The sequence below is a fragment of the Gossypium hirsutum genome, chromosome D08 (assembly GCF_007990345.1).
Source record: "Gossypium hirsutum isolate 1008001.06 chromosome D08, Gossypium_hirsutum_v2.1, whole genome shotgun sequence".
NCBI classification, from domain to species: domain Eukaryota; kingdom Viridiplantae; phylum Streptophyta; class Magnoliopsida; order Malvales; family Malvaceae; genus Gossypium; species Gossypium hirsutum.
The window spans coordinates 23601249-23623828 of record NC_053444.1 but is presented as its reverse complement, the minus strand read 5'-3'; the positions used below and the strand labels follow the sequence as shown (position 1 = coordinate 23623828).

General features: G+C 29.9%; 1 long non-coding RNA gene across 1 annotated transcript; it reads right to left on the bottom strand.

The window, feature by feature from the left end:
- Nucleotides 1-18745: 18745 nt before the first annotated feature.
- Nucleotides 18746-19813, bottom strand: LOC107912418 (uncharacterized). The gene is made up of 2 exons (XR_001688151.2): nt 19339-19813; nt 18746-18996 (listed from the first exon to the last, which is right to left on the bottom strand). It is a non-coding gene; the product is annotated as an uncharacterized lncRNA (long non-coding RNA).
- Between the last annotated feature and the right edge of the window lie 2767 nt (nt 19814-22580).

Below are 22580 nucleotides of genomic sequence, written 5' to 3'. Positions count from 1 at the left end.
ATGATGTTATTTGATTTTATATGCATCATAATACTCCATAACCCTAATCCAGTGATAGAAACGAGTTAGGGTTTTTACATTACTACTATCATCCCTTGTATTTTCAGCTTCTCAGCCTCTTTTTCCACTTATCTTTTACAACTCTCTACCCTCATAGGGTGAACCAGCTCCACTACATCCTCCTCCGTGTCTCTTCCCTTGTTGATATTTAACATCAATAATTTCAATATCAAAGTAAGCTATATTACTAAGAGAGCATTTTTATCTTCTATATTTCTATATTAAATCAATAAAATCTTAGACATGGTAAATTTTGAACCTAAGACAGCAAACTATAGATATTTAACTTTATCATTTCAACCAAAACATATACAAACATTTAATAAATATATTTATATATAATTTTGGCTTGATACATAATTTGGTATTTGAAACTTTTTTTTTAATGTGGTACATGAATGAACTAAAATGATACTTGTAAACAATATTCTAGCAATGCCAGAAGTAGTGTTGAAGAACAGTGTCAACTGCTTTAGATATTAAGTATCAACAAAGCAGAAAAATAAAAGTGTTCACGCAACTTGGTTTTCCTAAGTCTGTGAAGCCTTGCCTAGAGAGAGAATCAACTATCTTAACAAGCCATACAACAAGTGAATTCTACCTCTAATACACACCAAATTAGACTTTTACCTCTAATACACACCAAATTAGCCTCCCCACTTTTGTACCTATGATCTAAACAACTCTCATCTAAGTTTTCCCCTTGAAAACTTAGGATATTAACCAAGTAACACACTTGATTTTACACACAATGCACTCACAAGAAACATTCCTCAATGAACAAGAATAATTGTTCTCAGTCCAATGCATTAGCTATACAACTCTCCTCAATTTATAATGAATTGAGACTTGCTAGCATACTACATCAATTACATTAATCTTCTCTTGAAACCAGCAAGATAATATGTCACACCCCAAGTCTGACGGATCTCAGAATAAGGCATGTAGTTGTGAAGTTATTTGTTTAGCACAGTGTAATATGCCAAGGAACAGTCTTCGTGCATGTTAGGTTTTGGTGTAATGTATTCGCTGTAGAAATGATTAAAGATTTTTTCTCGGGTTATTCTGCTATTTAAGAAAATGATATGATAAGTAAAGAGTAAGTCTGGTGAGGTTAACTGCTAAAGGTATAGTACGGCCAGTTACCTGAGAATTGTGCTGAATGGGTTCTATAAAGAGATCTGGTTCAGAGCCAACTAGATTGACTAGTCAACTATCAATTGTACAGGATTCTCATTTATTTTTCTCTCAGAATCTGTAGTTCATCAAGAATGACAAATTCTGGATACAATTTACACTTTTCAAGTTCCACTAAGGGGATTTGGGGTATATATATATGGTGTGAAGGGTTAGTCTGAAAAGAATTTTCTTCCTTCAAAAGACTATTCTCTGGTTCTACTTCTTAAACCTATATGATATCTTCTTATTAAGATGGAGTTAAGGTTTTTGTGTTAACCAGTGGGTGTTTCACCTTCTGGTAAGTCTAATAGTTTTGAATGTTAAGTTTTTTTATGGAAAAAGACTGTTAAGAAGCTTATGAACAGTAGGTTATGAATACAATGCCTTGCATGAAGGTTTTCTACAACTGATATGTTCACAATTTGTATGTAAATGGGTTTTAATGGTGACTCTATGTAACAACCCTTTTTTCAGTGGTGACGGAATAGTGGTTTTGAGACCATAAATTTTCATCATCTCAACTCGTAAATATTATTTATAGAATATTTACAAAGTCATTAGAGTCGTATTAATTTTTGGTTAAGAAGATTTAACTTTTAGATAGCTAATTAAAGAGAAAGGACTAAATTGAAAAAGGTGAAAAACTTAGTAATAATTTCATTTAGATGATTAAATAACTTAATTACTAAATGAGGAAGGACCTATGTAGTAATTAACCCTATTTAATAGTGTTGGACAAAAATTGGAATGGAAATGATAAAATAATATATGTTTAATGGAAAATTTGTAAATAAATCAAAATTAAATAAAAGAAATTGAAGGAAATAAACATTTTTTCATTTTTTTTCTTCACGTTTTGCTGAAACACCATGAAAGCATAGGTTGGAGGTTCTGTTAGTTCATTTTCCTTGCATGAGTAAGTTTTTGAGCCCCGTTTTCAATGTTTTTTTTTGTTTTTGAGATCGTTGCAACTAGGTCTAGCTAGCCTGTACCTTTGTTTTTTAATCTATTAAAAATTTTAGAAGTTGCCATTGATGAATCTTGGTTGTTTTTTTATGATAATTATGTGTTTGAAGCTTTGATTGTGATTTTTGGTTGTTTTGTAAAGTGATTTTGGTTGGTTTTTAATTGAATGATTAAATTGATAAAATGTTAAAATCACTTAGTTTATTGATGAATAAAAGGTGTTTTATGGATTTTTTTAGAGGCCTTGAACATTTTTTTGGTATCCTGAGTCTTTAGAAACGGTTAATTTGATGATTTTCGGGCTAAAGGACTAAATTGCATAAATTGTAAAAGTTTGGGGAAATTGTGTAATTTCAAAAAAAAGGGTATAAAATGTAGAATAAATTAGAATATGAAATGTAAGCTAATAACTGAGAAATTTTACATTTTAGATCAAGACCCTGTTGATTTATGTGGAAAATGAAAAATTACGAAATAATCCTTGAACTTTTGCAACTATTACATTCAGTCTAGGTAAGTTTGTACGGATTTTAATTTAATATCTATATGAATTGTATGATGACATGATATGAAATAGTGGATATAAATTATTCTATTGATGATGTAAATTATTTGGTAAAAGGTTGTTGAATATCGATACTTGGGCCGGATGAACACAAGATAGAGTACGACTGAATGATGGCGTGTTATGCGAGGTTAGAGTGGAGATTTGTAACACCCCAAACCCGGTCTACACGTTATGACCGAATCTGGCGATGTCACATTGTAACACCTCTTTCCCGTATTCAACGCCGGAATAGGGTACGAGGCATTACTAGAAGACATACATTTGCATACGTATTAAACCGAGTTACAAAATTTCATCTGAATTAAAACTTTTAAATTATTAACGTGCTTTTATAATTTTTTTACAACATATCCTCGAAATATTATATTCATAACAAATAGAGCCTACGAGACCCGATGTTTACTCATGTAATTCAAAGCTTCATTTCCATTTCATTCAATTCACAATTTCTCATGTTCACAATTCAAATCAATTTCTCAATCCAATATATACTTCAATCATCTAAGAATATAATTCAAATTACACGAACTTACCAGGGTAAATTGCAAAAATACCAAAATTCAGGGATATTTTGGTAAATTTCTATTTTCCTCAAAATTTCACCCAATCTTGATATAAATTAATATTTCATTCAATTTATTAATTTAAATAATAAAACAATTCATTTCATGCAATTTGGTCACTTTTTGACATCTTTACCAATTTACCCTTAAAATATTACTTTTATTTAATTTAGTCCTTGAACCTAAAACATGTAAATTAGCTATTTTTAAAATAAATTCATATTATCTAAATATTCGCATATATTTTTCCTCCTCCTCCACTCCATTCCTCATCCTTGATATATACATGATACCACTATTTACTTATTTACTCATAACAAGCTATTCACTTGAGTCATAGTCACTAAATTAATTATATCTTAAGCTACAGAACTCCAAATTGAGATCCAAAAATTTTATATGAAACTAGACTCATATATATTATTACCATAAAATTTTCATTATTTTTTATTTAGCCAATAAGTACCTTTAACTCTTTAAATTTATCCCTATTCTGTTATCTGACAGTTTCGACTCTTCTTCACTAAAAATTAATTATCTCCTTGTACAGAATTCAGATTATTTTTATGTTTGTTTATTATGAAAATATACTCATTAAGGATTCTAAACATATAAATTTAAGCCTATAATTATTTTTATTCAATTTTTTATTATTTTTCAAAGTCAGAACAGAGGAACCCGAATTCATTCTGACCTTGTCTCACAAAATTTATTATATCTCATGTTTTACAATTCCATTACTTACACTGTTTCTTCTATGAAAAACTATAGTTAATAAGATTTAATTCCATATTTTATTCATACTCTAATTATATTTCCAAAATTTATGGTGATTTTTCAAAGATAACCTACTGTTGCTGTTCAAAACTGTTTTAGTGCAAAATGTTGATTACTAGGTGTATAACTCCCTTATTCGCTTTCTCTATAATATTTCTCATCACTTTCACTTATTTCTCTTCACTAATATATCAAGAACTTAAGACCTTATATAAGAAAACTCTACTATAACATTATTTCCATGCTTTTTCAATAATATCAAACTTAAAAATATATTGAAATCTTGATGTTCTTACCTTGTGCTATTGATTTCAATCTTTAACTTGATTTTCTCTCTCCTCCAGCTTCTATTTCTTAAATCTAACTTGATATTCTAGCTCCTCATTGTCTCCTTATCAATTTTCTCTCTTGGTGGCTATAGAAATTTCTTTGATTTCTAAGTGAAAATGGTGAATTTTTTGTGGGAGAACCAAATTGTAAAGAAAGGAAAACTTTTTTCTTTTCCTCTCTTCTCACATTGGTTGCATGAAAAGGATGATGATTTTTTTTCATCACCTTTCCTCCCTTTTATATTAATCATTTAATAATAAAATAATACTAAAAATCTTAATAAAATATTAATTAAATAACATTTATCTATTTAATTAATTAAAAATATCACAAACATCATCATTACCTTCTAGAATTCTCTCTCTCTCTATTTGACCATTTTTCCCTTTATAATCTTTTGAAATTCCATCCTTGAGTCATCATTTAATTTGGTAAAATTGTAATTTAGTCCCTCAAAATTCTTCACCTTTTCAATTTGGTCCTAATTCATCCATTTTACTTAGCTTCTAGATTATTCCACTCTTAAAATATTTACACTATTAGTCCTTCAAATTTTTCGTATTTACACTTTAACCCCTCAAATTTTGAGTATTTACTCTTGGGCAACAAAACTTTTCTCACTTTTGCAATTTAATCCTTTCTTAAATTAATATGTCATAATATACTTCCCAATGTTGACATAACTCAATATTACCCTTTTTATCACTTTATTTGCTTATTTTACTATATCAAGGATATTATCTTACTTTCTTACTGTAGTAATTTTCGGGGTATTACAAGATTGATATGGAGTGATTGATATATTTTTCCTGAGTATATCGAGGTTCAACATTTGTTGTGAACTCTCGTGTTATACTACCCTGATTTGGCATGTTATGGGGGCAGATGTATAACCTGCGGGCTAGGCACTTAGTGATGTGGCGTGTTATTAGTTGGATTAGCTATTTGGAGCATTTGGCATGTTATCGATTGGATTAGCTCGTATGATCATTTGGCTTGTTTCAGTTGGATTACTTGTGTACTTGTATCTGTAAGTTGTTCATCAGGTCGTAAATTGTTGTCTTATAACTTGTTTAATGACTTTGAATGGCATGACATGTATTTGACATCTTGAATTGAATTATGCAATTTACCCGTTTGACGTTGTGGATGACAGGAAAACACTTGTTGTTGAATTATTTTTTATTGATTTTTTATATTTACTTCAGTAAGATTTATTATTTCGGTGCGTCAAACTTACTAAACTTCAATAAGCTTACTTGTGTTAATTTCTGTTTCTTGTAGATACTTTTGAGGGTTGGACGATCGAATCAGTACGCAAGTCACACTATCCATCCGTTTTCAGTAGTTTTTGAACATTTTTTTGGATTATATGGCATGTAATAGGCTTGTTTTGTTATTACTTTTGTTTTGGTATGTAAATATATAAAGAATGAGCCTAAGTGCAAGTAGACAACTTATTGTGATATATGTGAATGAATGAAGATGTCTTTGGTACAAATTTATAGCATATGTTTGATAAATAGGTTATCTTGAATTGTTGTGAATTGGGGCGCCTATGATAGGAATATTGGTTAGAGTTTAAGTTGTGTGAATTGGCATGTTTGGGTGATCATTTATGTTGTTTTATAGGTGTATACTTGTGGTAACATTGAGGGTACATTAGTTAGGCACTTAAGATGGTTAAATTAGCAAGATTTGAGCATGTTTAATGTTATTTTGAATAGGTTTAATGGTTGGTAAATGGATTACTTGGTGTCCAAGAAACCATGAAATGGTAAACTTGATGTTTAAGGTTTATTTAGGTGCACACGGTCTGAGACATGGTTGTGTGTAGTAAGTCAATGTGTTATACGGCCTAGCACACGACCTGCAACACGGCTGAATGACCCAACTCAGTAAGTTACACGGGCAGAAAGACGGGTTGGGACACGGCCGTGTGTCTCAACCTCGAAAGTTACATGGCCTGGGGTATTCCACAAGACCTGGCCACACAGTTGTGTGTTCCCTTTTTTTGAAATTTTTCATATTTTCTTGAATTTTTTTGATATGTTTCAAATTATTCCCTAAGGGTTTTAAAATTAATTCTTTAGTCCCTAAAGCTCAATTTAAGCCTCGTAGATGTAAGTTATTTTATTAATTCAATTACTTTATGGTATTTGAGAAATTATATTGAAATGGTTATGATTTTACTTGTTTATTCCAGCTAACTTGCTATAGCATTCCCGTAACTCTATTCCGGTGATGGATATGGGTAAGGGGTGTTACATTTTATGTTTCTTAAGAAATTATTATTGCTGGTTCGAGTTTGGAGCTTCGAGTTACACTCCATGTGAGTACTAGGTGAGTCTCTATTTTGGCTAGTTCATGTGAACTGTTCAAGTAAATGTATATATATAATGTTAAAATCTAATATAACTAGTAAGTGTGTAAAGCATAGTAAGATGCTACATGTGCGATGATGATATGTATGAAGTACTATATGAATAGGAAGTTGAGTGGTAAGTATGCAGGTAAAGTTTGAAATGAGAGAGTATGAATTTAGTCAGGTGTATAAACAAGTCTTGGTAAGTAAAATTCTAAGTAAAATGTCCATTTTTTATGCCTCTGGTAGGGCAGTTATAGTGTTAACCAGACTGGTAGATCACGATATGAAAATAAGTACAAGACTATGTGGCTAAGACCCATGGTATTGTGTGATACGAAAACACTCATGGTGATGCCTCCAGTGAGTTGAAGACTGGACTTGCAGATTACGACATAAAAATGTGTGAGTCCATGTGGTGGAGACCCATGACATAATATGATTTTGAGAATATTCATCATGATGCCTTCGGTAATATGTAAACCAGATTGGCAGATCACGACATGAAGATATGTATAAATCCATGAGGGAAAAACCCATGGCACCTTCTGTGAAAGTCTGTCAGGACAGTAAACACATAATTATGTATGTTGCCTATGTAGCGTGATTTGTTAGCCTTAGTGGCATATTCTGTGCACCTTTGTGGCAAATTTAGAAACATCTATGTGGCGTATTTTGTATGGCTCTTATGGCAAATTATGTAATATCTTATAGGCGTATTCAATGATATATGTGTGGGAGAATCTGGTATTTCATATTCGTGATAAGTTCGAGGTAAGCTCTGAGATTTCTTTGATAGATAAGTTTATGATAAGGATTTGATACGTTTGAAGTTAATTTGGTTTGATTAGTCTTGTGATGAAATCAAATGATTCTAAAGGAAAGTTCCCTGAAAGAAAGTATATATCTATAACTGTAAGAGGGAATCCGCCATCGTAATCTGTCAGTAAAGAATATGGATGTATTCATGGCTATGTAAGACATAAGTGTTTGTTGGTCTGAGTTTGTCTACATTATCTATTATTGAAATCTGAGTTATTTGGTATTCGTCATATTTGAATAGTATCATGCCTCGTAATGGGATCTTATGGAATCTGAGCTATTTCTCATCTTGGGAAATCTTGTGTTTTGTAACAAAGATGTATGGATTTCTTATGAATGATCTGGATTGGAAGGATCATTACTTTAATTGAGATAATGAAAAATCATTTCAATTTTTCAGTTAGAATTTTAGGCGGTTCTCGAAAAAAGATAGCCAAAAAAATTATCCCTAGAATAGATACTAAGAGGAATTTATAAACCAATGCTTCCATAAATTCGATCGTGGCTTACAATTATAGCTTCCGTACGTATTTATTTGGAATCATCTCCTGAATAAAATAAAGAAAGAACAAGAATCAAAGAAAAGGCATCGATTTAAATCTTCATTATTAGTATCGATTTTAATCTAGAAATTGATTTGATTGGTAGACTAACAACATCAAACTCAATATGGGAATCCGCCAAATGTGAGTTTAGATAGTAAGTATACACTAGTGAAGAGTATATCTAAAAAATCATTCTGGGAAGAATGTTAAGTGTTGGTTTGAAGAGAACATCAATAGGAAGTGGGCTCTGTAGAGATATTCCTTTGAGAAGTATCTTCATTATTCTAGGAGAAAGAAGATAATATTATGTTGTCTGGTAAGAACTGAAGTCGGCCAAGAAGTGAAATGATAGCTGGTACATTAATATGGTAATTGGTGTATAAGTGCAAGTTCGATATTATGAAAGTGCCAATACAGAGATGAAGCCCAATCTTCAAGATGAGAAATTTAACTAGAAAGACTCCAAGGTAGTCTGTATTAAATTTCACTAAGTTCTCTTGAACTTACAAGTGTTCATTCTTATTTTAGGTGTTGATGTATGAATGAGTGCGCCAAGAGGGACAAGCCAAGAATGTGACACGAAAGCGGCGAGATGGATTATTATACATACAAGGAATATCTTAGGTGCAAGGCGTAATGTACACCACGCCTTAATGAGTCTGCTTTTAACAAATCTTTGAGTTGTAATGTTTATATTATTTTTAAGAGTGTGTTGTATTCATTAAGTGTTTTCTTTATTCCTTTGTTCAGAACAACCTTTATTTAAATGAAATGATGTTAAAAAGGTAGTATACGCCAATTGTTAAAATTATGCTAAGTGTTTGTACATGGTAACATCCAATATCCAGACTCAATAATTCGGGTCGGGTTAAGGGTGTTACATAACAAGTATAAAGAATATCTTCAATGAGCTCAAATAAGTCTTGAATCTTCAGAACATATTTTCAAGTTTCACTCGATTTGATTCGATCCACCAAACTTGGGAAGTTGATTACCTTGATTCCATCCAAACCAATCTCAAATATTTGTTAGTACAAACAGTTTGGATATCAAATATGGGCTTGCAATCATCCAAAGTATCAACTAGAATCAAAGCGCAAAGATTTTTATTGACAAAATTTGCTAACTCAAACACGGCAAATTTCTATGCTAAGCACTGTTAGACATCAATGGGCACTACTCAAAAATTGCCTCAACAATACATATGTTATTTTTCCATCCAATCTAGTGCATGTATTTGACAAAAATTATATATTTTGGTATTTGAAGATAACAATGATAACTTTTTAGTGTTTAATTCGGGTTTTAAAGTTGATCTGATAAGATTTCATAATTTGTTCATAATATTAGCATTTAACTTTCATCAAATCAACCCTAAAACCTGAATCAAATTAAATCGTGTATTTGACAAATTAAACGCAAAACAAAATAAATTCACAATTAACACTAAATTTATTTTATTAACAAAATCATAAGAAATTCAAACTTAATAATATCTACAATTAACTTTCATCAAATAAACTCTAAAATCCAAATTAAACACTAAAAAGTTAATATTATTATCTTTAAATACTAAAATATATAAATTTTGTCAAATATAGAATCAAGTTAAACTAAAAAAAATAACACAAAGATGACATTTAAAATATATATTAAACTCGAATACCAAACGATATTAAATCTCAAATTTTTTATGTATATAATAAATATGGCATAAGTAAGCAATATTTAATAATTTTGGGGCTTTAATTTACTGGAAGGTGCTTCACAAGTTTAAAATTATTTTTAGAAAAAGGAATCTGACAGATCTAAGTTGAGAATTTTTGTCTCAATATATCTGTTAACCATGGTACAAAAATATGACATAAGAGTAAAGTAGTACATCAAAAATAAATTAGGTTAATGCTGATAAAGTTAAAATATTCGACAAGTAAACTTTTTTTTTTTGAAATATTCTTTTTTATCCAAAACTTAGATAAATTTTTTTAAAGCTTATTTATAATTTGAAAAGTAATATATTTTTCTCGTATTTATAATTTAATTATTTTATAAAATACAACGCAGAAAAAAACAAAAATAAAACTTGACATGTAATTTTATAAGAATATAATATTTGTGAAAATAGAAAGCTGAAATTAATCTTAATGTATATATTATAATCTTAAAAAATTGTAGTGAAAATAAAATATATTAGTTGAAAAAATAATTTACAAATTGGCTAAGAAGGGAAATGAAAAGAAATCATGACGTGATTACTCGAATCGTGACAGTCCATACCATACGGTGGGTGACAGATTTTACCGTATCCAATTGTTTCAATCTCACACTTTTTTTTTAATTTAAATTTTTATATTTATTAATAGATTGAGTTGATGTCACGAATTATTCGAATATCAATTCAGTAGTTTCATATTTAAATTACTTATTTTTTAAATTTATCATTAGTCTAAAGACCTTATTTTAATTTTATTATGCATATTTTATTACCTCCATCAAGTATATCTATATTATTATTTAAGCCTCTAATTGAGTTGGTGTCACGAGTCAACTAAACACCAACTTAATTAGGAAAATTACAAAAATATCATTTCGTATTTAAAAAAAATGCTAATTATGGGATATGAACTCACGCCAATACGTAAGGTCTTAAATTTACCACTCAACTAAAGCTTCATTTTAAAATAAATTGACACAAACTTAAGATTAAATGCAACACTTTGACATCATCATGATAAATAATTGTATTCATTTGATATTCTTAATTCAATATATTCACATGTTTAAATTCCGTTTTACTTATAATTTAATCTATTTTTATTTTAATATCGTATAATTTTATGTGCTATTATTATTAACTTATTTCAAATCATACATCTCATCATTTATTACATATTATTTTAAAACACAAATCTATATTTTAAATACGTGATTTACACCTACGATAAAAGTTCTTAATTTATATATATTTAATTAGGTTAATATACAATCAATTGTTCGCAAGGGTAGAAATGCGTTTGTTCCAATTTTTTTCAGTAAAAAACCATTTTGATTTAGAATTATTATAAAGTTAGCTGTTAATGGAAACTAAAAAAATACAATGATGATAAATTATTTATTTTTAAAATTTTAAAATATATCTTAAAATACACTTTTCATGATTTTAACGCTACTTGTAGAAATTTCAAATTTAATTTCTATTTCTTGTAAACTCTTATGAGAATTTATAATTTTTATAGGTAATTTATAAATTTTTAATGGAGTAATTTGCATTGTTATTTTCATTATCAATCATCCCATGCAACAAATAACAATTTAAAAATTATTTTATCATATTCATTATCAATTTTAAGTAGATTTTATCGTGAATAATAATATTTTATATGATTTATAAATTTATTTCAATAAATTATTAAGATATCATTTTTTTCATCTTGGATTTAATTGCTAAATAATTTTTTTAATTTTTTATTTAAAGATTATATAAAAATATGAAAATACAAAAATACAAAAATATCTTTACAACAATATTAATTACTTTTTAAAATAAGAATATTTTAGTAGATTTAGAATTAAATTGATATTGAGTTGACTTGTGACCTCAACTCAGTCAATTATTTTATATATAGTATATATAAAAGTCACAACACATATTGTAGTAAAAAAATATAACAACAATTATATTTGCTAAAATTTAATATTGTAGTACAAGTTAAATGTTTAAAATTTATTGTGCCACATATTCAAATCTTGTTATAATTGAGTTTTTATTGATTTTATATAAAATAAAAATAAAAATATACCCTCATAATAATATAACTTACTTTGTATATAGGACGTTTTAATAATTTCCTAAATGAATTGATACTCGATTGACTTGTGACACTAACTCAATCAATGGCTTAACTATAAACTAAATTTTACCTCACCCACATTGTGTGTAAAAGAAAAACAATTAATATTTAAACTATATTTATACAAGAGATAATAAAAAATCGAATATAGATAAAATGGTAAATGTTTATAAGTAAATTCTTTTTAGAATTGGGTTTAAACTATAGAGATTGAATTTTTATTTGTTTTATTTAAATATTCATATAAATATGTAAAATATGGAAATATCATTATATATAGGGTTTGTATTTGGTACACTAGCAACGTACTCTTTATTTCACAATGCCATATGTCTCTTTTTTTAAGTATTTATTATTTTTAATATTTTATTATATCTCTATAGGACACTTGTCAACCCTTTGATCCTATTTGTAGAGTCTAAAAATTCCATTGACAGTATACCAAATATTATTCATTATACTAATATTCAGCTCTTTACTTAAAAGGTCTAAATCATTTCCCTAACTAAATTGATATCGAGTTGACTTGTGACATCAATTTAGTAGGTCATATTATATAAACTAGATTTTGTCACATCGCGATGTGGGTGAAAGAAAATTTTTATGTTAAATATATTTTCTTTTAAAATTTATTCAATAACAAATATAGGTAGAATGGTAACAATATTGTATTTTAATACTATTGAACATATGTTCAATCCTTGGATTTGTAATTTGTAATTTCTTATTTAAATATGATATGAAAGTATGAAAAAAAAAAGACATCATAATAATATTAATTATAATTTAAAAGAATGAGTATTTTTGTAATTTCTTAATTGAGTTGGTGACTCGATTAAGGGTGACACTAATTCAATAAAATGTTCAAATATAAGTATTATATATAAATAATGAATATAGGTGAAGTGGTAACAAACTTATATTTTAATATTATTGAACATGTGTTAAATCTTTAGATTCATTGTTAGAGTTGTGTGACCCAAATTCTAAGAGATTGCTTGCAAGTCAAGTTGAACAAAATATATCTTCTTAGAAGATTTCGTATTTATGAGTATAATATATTTAGCATTTATTAGCATAATATATTTGACTTTGATTAGAATTAGGTTTTTTCAACCTATAAATAGATGTAGTCGAAACTCCTCTTGTAATCATTCGAATTTGACATAGTGAATTTTCTTCTCCTCTACCCGTGGTTTCTTTTCGAAAGAGTTTCCACGTAAAAATCTATGTGTTCTTTATTTTTATTTCTGTTTCCTTTGCGATATATTGTCATTACCAACGTTCTATTTTTACAAATTGGTATCACAGCTTCCGGGTTGTTTATCTTAATTACGGTAATGGCGTCTTTGAAGTATGAAATTTTGATGTTGGATCGCAATACCAGATTTGCGTTGTGGCAGATTAAGATACAAGAAGTTCTTGCACAGATGGATCTGGAGGATGCCTTGCTAGGAATAGATAAGATGCCTTCGACATTAACAGATGAAGAGAAGAAGCATAAGGATCGAAAGACATTAACACAATTACATCTACATTTGTCTAACGAAATTTTAGAGGATGTGATGAAGGAGAAGACCATCGCTGCATTACGGAAGAGGCTGGAACAAATATGTATGTCAAAAACTCTAACTAGCAAGTTGCATATGTAGCAGCGTCTTTATGCTCATCATTTGGAGGAAGGTTCGTCTATGCACGAACACTTAACAGTGTTTAAAGAAATTCTCTCAAACTTGGAGCCTTGGAGATTCAGTATGATAAGGAAGATCTAGGGTTGATTCTACTTTGTTCGTTTCCCCCGTCTTATTCAACCTTTAGAGAAACAATTTTATATAGCCGCGAGTCTCTCACAATTGATAAGGTTTATGATTCTTTGACCTCGTATGATAAGATGAAGCATCTTGTGGTTAAACTCGACTCTAGGAGAGAGAGTCTCATTGTTCGTGGGAGACAAGAACGGAATGCTGATGATGATCGTGGAAGGATTCAAGAACGGAATCCTCGCGGTAAATCTAAGGGTAGATCAAAGTTTTCAAACAGGGGTAAAACTTGTAACTTCTGCAAGAAGAAGGGGCACATTAAATCTGAGTGTTATAAGCTACAGAACAAGATCAAAAAGGAGACAGCGAATCAAAAGGGAAAACAACCAGAAAATTCTGGTGAAGCTGATGTTGTAGAAGACTACATCAGTGGTGAACTTCTAGTCGCTTCTGTCAACAACTCTAAAGTGAGTGAGGAGTGGATCCTTGATTCGAGCTGCACCTTCTACATGAGTCCCAATCGGAATTGGTTTACAACTTATGAAACAATGTCTAAAGGTGTTGTTTTGATGGGAAATAATGCTTTGCGTAAAATTGCAGGTGTTGGAACGATTAAAGTTAAGATGTTTGACAGAGTTTTCAGAACACTTAGTGACGTGTGACAGGTTCCAAAAATGAAGGGAAATTTAATTTCGTTGAGTACTCTTGATTTAAAAGGGTATAGATACACAGTTGAAAGTGGGGTTTTGAAGATTTCCAAAGGTTCCCTTGTTGTGATGAAAGGGCAGAGAAAGACTACCAAATTATATGTTTTGCAAGGTTCTACTGTTACTAGTGATGCAGCTGTCGTTTCCTCTTCCTTATCAAATGATGATATTACTAAACTTTGGCATATGCACCTAAGGCATATGAGTGAGAATGGCATGACAGAATTGAGTAAAAGAGGACTTCTTGATGGGCAAGGAATTTGCAAACTAAAGTTCTGTGAGCACTGCGTTTTTGGGAAGTAAAAGAGAGTTCAATTCACTAGAGGAATTCATAACACAAAGAGAACATTAGAGTATATTCATTCTGATCTGTGGGGGCCATCCAAAGTGCCTCCAGAGGTGAAGCTAATTATATGCTAACTTTTATTGATGATTTTTCCAAAAAAGTTTGGTCGTTATTCCTGAAACAGAAAAGCGATGTATTTTTCACATTTAAGTTTTGGAAAACTATGATTGAAAAACAGATGAGAAAACAAATAAAATACCTCCGCATAGACAATGATTTAGAGTTCTATTTTGATGAGTTTAATAAACTGTGCAAGTCAGAAGGGATCGTGAGACTCTTAACAGTTTGTGATACTCCACAGCGAAACGGCATTACAGAACGAATGAACAGAACGATCATGGAGAAGGTTCGATGTATGTTGTCGAATGCCAACTTACCAAAGTCGTTTTGGGCTGAAGCAGCCTCTACGACATGTTTTTTATCAACCGATCTCCATTCGTTGCCATTGAGAAAAAGACTCCACAAGAGGTATGGTCTGATAATCCTGCTGACTATTCTGATTTAAAGATCTTTGGGTGTCCTGCATATGCTCATTTGATAATGGAAATTTGGAACCGAGATCCATTAAATGTGTTTTTCTTGGTTATAAAGTTGGTGTAAAAGGGTATAAGTTATGGTGTCCTGAAAATAAAAAAGTTGTGATTAGCAGAGATGTTGTTTTTGATGAAACTGCTATGCTACCTAACTTATCTCTTAAAAACTCTTCCAATAAAAAAAATCAAAAGTAGGTGGAGTATTAGATTAATCCAGAATCTATAATAGAGTCGACTACTCAAACTAGTACAAAAATTCAGAATAGAGTTGCTTTTTTACCACAATACTCTATCGCTAAAAATAGAACTAAAAGAGAAATTAAACCTCCAAAGAAGTATACCGAGGCTGATCTAGTTGCTTATGCTTTAAATGTGGCTGAAGATATAGATGCAAACCAAGAGCCATATAATTATTCTGAGGCGGTTAGCTGTGAAGACTCAAAAAAGTGGATGTTTGTTATGCAAAAGGAGATGGAACCACTCCACAAAAATAGAATATGGGATCTTGTGAAACTTCTTAAAGGTAAAAATGTTGCTCGTTGTAAATGGGTGTTTAAAAAGAAAGAAGGGACTCTAGGAGTTGAAGAACCCAGATATAAAGTAAGGCTTGTTGCAAAGGGTTACAGTCAAATTCCAAGAGTGAACTTTACAGATGTGTTCTCCCCAGTTGTGAAGCATAGTTCGATTCGAGCTTTGCTTGGTATTGTGACCATGCATGATTTGAAGCTTGAGCAGTTAGATGTAAAAACTGAGAACTTGAGGAGGATATTTATATGCAACAACTAGAGGGTTTTACAGTCTCAGAAAAAGAGGATTATGTTTGCTTGCTGAAAAAGTCCCTTTACGGTTTGAAACAGTCACCAAGACAGTGGTACAAGAGGTTTGATTCCTTTATGACTTCTCATGATTTCAAAAGAAGTAGTTTTGACAGTTGTGTTTACTTTAAGAAAAACAGTGATGGTTCTTTTGTGCATCTACTCCTTTATGTTGATGACATGTTGATAGCAGTAAAAGATAAAGGAGAGATAAAAAAAGGTCAAAGCCCAACTAAGTGAAAAATTTGAGATGAAAGATTTGGGACCAACAGAGAAGATACTTGGTATAGAGATTCTCAAAAATAAAAAAAACAAGTAAATTGTACCTAAGTTAGAAGGGGTACATTGAGAAATTTATTTGTAAGTTCAATATGCAGAGTGCTAAGTCTGTTAGTACTCCTTTAGCAGCCCATTTCAGACTTTCATCGGCTTTGTCTTCACAATCAGATGATGAGATTGAGTACATGTCATATGTTCTATACTCTAGTGCAATGGGATCTCTCATATATGCTATGGTTTGTTCACATCCAGATTTATCATATGCAGTCAGTACAATTAGCAGATACATAGCGAATCCCGATAAAGAACATTTGAAAGTAGTTCAATGGATTTTAAGATACTTACGAGGTACTACTGATGTTTGCTTACAGTTTGGAAGAACTAGAGATGGAGTCATTGGATATGTTGATGTTGATTATGCTGGAGACCTTGCTAAAAGAAGATCTCTCACAGGTTATGTCTTTACAATCGAAAGTTGTGCAATCAATTGAAAAGTCACTTTGCAAACTACAGTCACTTTGGCTACCACTAAAGCTAAGTACATGGCGATTACTGAGGCTTGTAAAGAAGCTATTTGGTTGAAGGGACTCTTTAGTGAACTCAATGAAGACCTTCAAATCAGTACAGTATTTTGTGACAGTCAGAGTGTCATTTTCCTTACAAAAGATCAAATGTTTCATGAGTGAACAAAACACATTGATATTCGGTATCTTTTTGTTCGTGATATTATTGCTCGTGGTGATATTGTTGTGAGCAAAATTAGTACTCATGAAAATCATACAAATATGATGACTAAGTCACTTCCTATAACCAAGTTTGAGCATTTCTTAGACTTGGTTGGTGTTCATTGTTGAAGTTAAACCCTTAAGGGGTTTTATGGAAGAGGTGAAAAACTTATTCGTTGAGAATTCGTGTCAAGGTGGAGATTGTTAGAGTTGTGTGACCCAAATTCTAAGAGATTGTTTGCAAGTCAAGTTAAACAAAATATATCTTCTTAGAAGATTTAGTATTTATGAGTATATAATATATTTAGCATTTATTAGCATAATATATTTGACTTTGATTAGAAATATGTTTTTTCAACCTATAAATAGATGTAGTCGAAACTTCTCTTGTAATCATTCGAATTTGACATAGTGAATTTGATTCTCCTCTGCTCGTGGTTTTTTTCCCGAAAGGATTTTCACGTAAGAATCTATGTGTTCTTTATTTTTATTTCTTTTTTCTTTGCAATATATTGTTATTACCGACATTCTATTTTTACATTCATAATTTTTAATTTTTTTATTTAAATGTGATATGAAAATATGAAAAGATAAAAGTAACATCACAATAATATTAAGAGAAAATATTTGATATACTGCCAGTAGAGTTTTTAGACTCCATAAACAGGGTTAGGGGGTTGTGTCCTATGGATATAGTAAAATATTAGAAAATAACTAAATATTTTAAAAAATAGACATGTAATAATTTTTTAAGGTCAGTTGTGGAATAAATAAAAAAACACTGTCAGTCTACCAAATACCAACATTAATATTAATTATAATTGAAAAGAAAATGTATTTCTATAATTTCATAATTGAGTTGGTGAGCCAATTAAGGGTGACCCTTAAATATAAATATATTAGATATTATTTATATAGATATAGAATAAATAAATATTTATCAATATAATATTAGAAGAGAGAAAGAGAAATGACCATGTTTGAACTCATATTATCTAACTTACAAAAACTCTAATTTATGCTCCAAACAAGTGTCGGGTATCTTATCTATACTATTATTTAAGCTACTAACTGAGTTGGTGTCACGAGTCAACCAGACACCAACTTGTGACACCAACTCGACTAGAGAAATTATGAATATTTTCTTCTATAATTAAAATAAGTTAAATTATTTTAGGGTATTTTAGTCTTAATATTTTAAAATAAAAATAAAATAAAAATTTGTATGTGGTGAGATTTAAATTCATGTTTCTTGCATTAATAAAACTTTAAATTTGTCACTCAACCAAAGCTTTATTTTAAATTTTTAATACATATTTATTTAAATATGCACAATTTATTTAAATATGCACAATTTATTATCTCCATCAATTGTATATATTAATAATATTGTTAATTGAGTTGGTCAAAGACAAAGCTAGGGGACTGGAAGGAGCTTTGGCCCTCTTGAAAATGGAAAATAATTCAATCCCTCTAAAAATAATAAAATTTCGAATTAATATTGTAATACCCAAATTTTGTCCGGCCCGAGCCCAAGTATTAAAAACCAAAATATAAAAAAATAATAATAATATATAAAATAAATAAAATGTCCACTTAATGTCCATTTACATCCAAAATCCAAAAACCCCTAGCCCAACTAGCCTAAACACCCAATGGCCCAATGGCCCAGCACCTCAAGACAGTTAACAGAAAACCCTAGAGCGCTGCAACAGCAACCTCCAGCGCCGTTCTCCCACACCACGCACGCCCCCGTACAGCTGGCCTTCGTACGTGCTACGTCTCTGACCTCCGTACGACTGTACCTGCAGATGACAAACAAACAAAGAAAAAACAGAAATCGACAGCAAACATGGAATAACAAAAATAGCAAATAGAAAAAATAGGAGAAAAACAGAAGAAAATTGATGTATTTTCGGGGCTATAAAACCCCATTTTCTGTATTGTTTCGGGACCTTTTTTTTCTTTTTACACGAAGATTGAATGCAAAACACACATAGTCATTCAGAATACAAAAGAAAATTGAAAAACAAAAAGGTTTTTTGGGTTCTTTTCCATTTTGTTGGTTACCCGTTTCTTTTCTGGTTTTTTTATGTTCTTTAGTTCTTGGAAAAGAGAGAAAGAATAGAAAGAAAGAAACGAGTTACCTGGTGGCCGAACCTTTGCTCACTCCGTAGTCATCGGAGTTGCAGAGAAGTGTGGTGGATCTTGGACGACGATTCGTCGAAACGGCGCGGAGTTGAGAGGAGAAAGCTTAGTTTTTTTATGGCAGAATGGATTTAGATTAGGTTTTTTTATTTTTGTGTCTGTTATAGAAACAGCGTCGTCTAAGAAGTGGGATCCAATGATCCGACCCGATTCAGGGAAGAGGATCCGAGCCTCTTTGTTCAATGGTTCATTTTGGAAATGAGCCCCTCCGCATTTTTTTGTTGTTGTTTCAATTCAGCTTTATTTTTTTAAAAATTATTACCTCATGATTTGTTCCATTTTCATTTAGATCCAAGGATAGACGACGTCGTTCTCTCTGATGAGATTTAAATTCCTGGCTTTGCGTTAAATTGCTATACTGGTCCCTTGGATATTAATTGGTTCTCATTTTAATCATTTGCATATTTATTTCAAATCCATCATTAGAATTTTGTTAGATTTTAAAGTAGATTTGTTTTCATTAAATTAATTGGTTTATTATTATTAAATCCATTTGTTGTATCATAATTAATAGTTTATATATAAATATGCTAGTTAATTTTATTTTACTATAAACTCTTTATATATATATGATATTATTTTATGTATTTATTATTTAATTTCATAAATATTTTTTGTATACGTTTTTTATATATTGTTTCAGCGTAATTTATATTTTTTGTATGTATATATATATGCAATAAATTCCAAATTTTTATTATAACCTCTCATATTTTTATTTTTATATATGTGAATATATAATATAGTTTTCTTTAGTATATGTATACGTATATATATAATGATATTTTATTAATGATATATTTTATGCATGGAAGTCTTCATCCTTTTGAATTTGTTATTTCACTCATTTCACTCCCTTCATATTATTTATTTTAAATTAATATATGTACATTATTTTATGTATTTGATTCTCTTCTTATATGATATTTATTTTAAAATTTATTCGATACTATTATTTTATGTAGTATTTGTTTTTAACCTTATTTTTAATTTATTTCAAATTTTCATACCTACATAATTTATTTTAAATATATTTTAATATTTAATTTCCCTTTCTTTACCTTATTCCTCAAAACTTGTTGCATATTTTTATATTAATTTGCTTGGGGCTTCATTTAAGATTAGTTTAGTTCTTTAGCTTTTGAATATTAAAGTTATTATTTGAATGTGATGTGAGATAATGGCTCTTACGTGATCTGTATTGTTTGCTCGTATCTATTGCTTCTTTATCGATCATTCGTGTACATTTTAATTTACGAATCACCATTACACGTTACGCGTTATTATTTCATTGTTTTTAAGACCACGTTTATCATTATTTAAATATTAAAATCATTTTATACGAAGGTCTTTCAAAATAACGTGACACCCGGAATTTGGGATTCTCGACAAGAGTGTGTCCTAACTTACTGGATTCCAATCTTCCTCGAGATCTAAGAAACCGAGTATCCTTTTAATCAAGACATAAATAAAAAGCTCATTCTCGGGAATTCGATACGTTGTGTCCTAACGCATTGGATGTGACATGTTGTTTCCTCGAGACGAGGATTTTTCTAAAAAAAAGGCAATATTCGATATTTAAGAATTTTGTGAAATCAAACCCTAACTTACTGGGTTTTGAATTTCTCATTTGACCCAAATAATCAAATACCCTTCTCAAGATGCATAGATTTTAAAAGTCAAGCTTAATTTTGAGGATTTGGAATATTGCACTCTAACTTACTGAGTGTGACAATTTATTTCCTTGAAGTAAGGGAGCATTCATTTTATTCAAGATAAGATGATCGTATTTTGAAATCTTTTCAAAGTTCCGACACTAAGACATTAAACAATCGATTCGGTACCAATTTTGGGCGTCACGAGGGTGCTAACCCTTCCTCGTACGGAACCGACTCCCGAACCTGTTTTCTCAAAATTCGCAGACCTAAAATTATTTTCAATGTGATCCGATCACATCTCAATAAAAGATCGGTGGTGACTCCTATTTTCATTTTCAAAGTCGATCTTTTTTTTTCAAATCTAAAAATGGTTTCGACAAATATATGATAAAATTTCACTTTGACCCCCTAAATATGAAAAAAAATCTATTTAGTCCCTTAAAAATAATGGAATTGTAAATTAATACATGACAAAAATACATTTCGATCTCTTAAAAATTTTATAATTCAGTTTCGTCCCCCTAAAAAATTTCTGACTTTGTCACTAAAATTGGTGTCTCAAACTAACTAAATTTAAACTCAATATTAATAACTTAATATTTTTAATTCAATATATTTATATATTTAAATTTTATTTTACTTACAATTTAATTTAATTTTTTTTCAAAGTGAGTAAAGAAGGCCCTATATTAAAAAAAAAAAAAGACCAAACAACTCCTTATACTTTTTAAAATGGAAGCAAGTTGACACAATTTAACGTGACTTTGATGATATCTAGGATATAATAAAATAATTGTTTTTTAATATAACGAATTTGAATTTATTATAAAAACTAACATGTCATACTGTTTTTACTAAGTACTAAAATACGATTGGTTCTAATTAATAAAACTAGACGACAACAGTTGAGTACAAAGTTTATTCCATTGAAAATAAAGAAAAGCCCCGAGCATACTAATCAAATGGAATTTTAGTCGACTGTTTTTTGTTTTTTATTTTTTATTTTTTATTTTTTCACATATTTGGTTTTATTTAATTAAAATTATTTATATTATTATACTAAATTTATATATTAATTAATATTAAATCAAAATAAATATTTTTAAAGTTAAAGTCACATATCAACTTTTATACCAAATTAATATTCGTAGCATGTACAATTTTTATTATTAATTAAAATTTACATCATATTAAATGATCATTATTATTTTTATATCTTAGTCATTATTAGAGGTGATCACAGGCCGGGCCTGGCCCAAAAAAATTTTGGCCCCCGTCCTAGGCCCGGGCTTGGCCTGGCCCGAAATATGGACCTGAAATCTTGTCCAGGCTCGGCCCGGGAAAAAATTCCTTAGCCCAAGCCCGGCCCGGCCCGGCCTTTTTTTAATAAACACCAAAAATTTATTTTAAAAATAAAAAAACAAAAAAAGTATTTTAAAAATATGTTAAAATTAAAAAAATAAAAAATATATATTTACTATATATTCGGGCCGGGCAGGGCCCGAGCCAAAAAAGTTGTGTCC